We start from the raw sequence: 1,345 nt of genomic DNA, 5'->3' as shown, positions 1-1,345 counted from the left end.
ATAAGCCAGGTAACTGGAGGTGGTTAAACTGCAGAGTAAATGATACTGTTTTCCTAACATATGGAAGGTCCTCGGTTATTTTACACACCAAAATGAAAGCATTGTTCACATTCTACAATAAGGAAGGACATAATCACAGCTACGAGAAAAACAAAACCCATTTACATGTCAGTACTGCCTGTGTCCACTGACATGAAGATTTCCTCTAAGGAACAGATCCTGCACCTGGAATCTAGCAGAAGTGTTAAGGGAAGCCCAGCCAAGAACCAAATGTGCTCCTCTGTGTTTCTGGACTAAGTTACGATTAACTTTGTTACTACCTCTTTCCAGGCAAGCATATTCAAAAACTTACTCCCCTCAGTTTTCACTCAAATTCCTTCTTCTGTATGGTTTCACTTAAGAACAGCAGCTAACCAAATACATATCTTAGCTCTATTGATGCAATTATGAAACACATTCATTCATGAGATGAGAAAACAGTACGTGTAAACTCTTCTTTAGATAGACATAAAGGTAGTCCTTTTTCAATTTCTAGAGTGGCTACTGAGATTTGTCAGAATGACAAGTAGTAACTATCCTGAAAAGCTGGGTCTTGATGTTATTTACTACAGCTAATTATTCCTCTTTCTAAGCCAGTCCTGACGTTCCTTCAGAGGAGGGGGTAGGAAGAATCACTGCTGCATTCCAAATAGCTCAAACTTAAAAACCTAATAGGATCTTTGTTTTACGTTACGCTGTTTCAGCGCCATTGCTAATAAGCTGTATACAAATTCTGCAATAAGTAGGCGATGCTCCCATAATGGCAAAAAAAAAAAAAAAAAAAAAATGGGGACCTGCCTTGGAGCAGAACCCTTATTTATTTGATTTTCTGGAGAACTCTGGAGGCTTCATCCCTTGCTGGGTAGTAATGTGGACCACTTCCTTTGAGACTCAGGTTTAGATGGCCATCCTTCTCACTCTTCCACAATAAACAGGAAGATAATGGCATCTTCAACTATTTTTTGTTTTGTTTAAACTGTTTTCAGGCTTGTTTTCCATTTTGATCCACTTCCTAGAACTTGGCTGCGTTGGGTGGGGGCCGCGTTGTCCTCCCCTACTACAGGTTACTAGCCTACACATGGAGCTTAAAAGGGCTTTACCTACCAGTGCCATCAGCATCAGGGTGGAACTTAGTGGGAGAAAGAAAAAAATTGCTGGAAAGCTGCAGGAGATCCACAAGGTTCCTCAGGATTCTCAACTGAGACTTACTCACTTCATTGCAGCTGAGACAAGGAACAAACTGAGACCATTGAAAGACTTAGGTGATTCACCCGTCCTCCAAGTCCCAGAAAAAGGCACCACGATG

This window comes from Nestor notabilis, unplaced genomic scaffold (genome assembly GCF_000696875.1).
Source record: "Nestor notabilis isolate BGI_N333 unplaced genomic scaffold, ASM69687v1 scaffold14217, whole genome shotgun sequence".
Taxonomy (NCBI): Eukaryota; Metazoa; Chordata; class Aves; order Psittaciformes; family Psittacidae; genus Nestor; species Nestor notabilis.
This window is presented reverse-complemented; position numbering follows the sequence as displayed.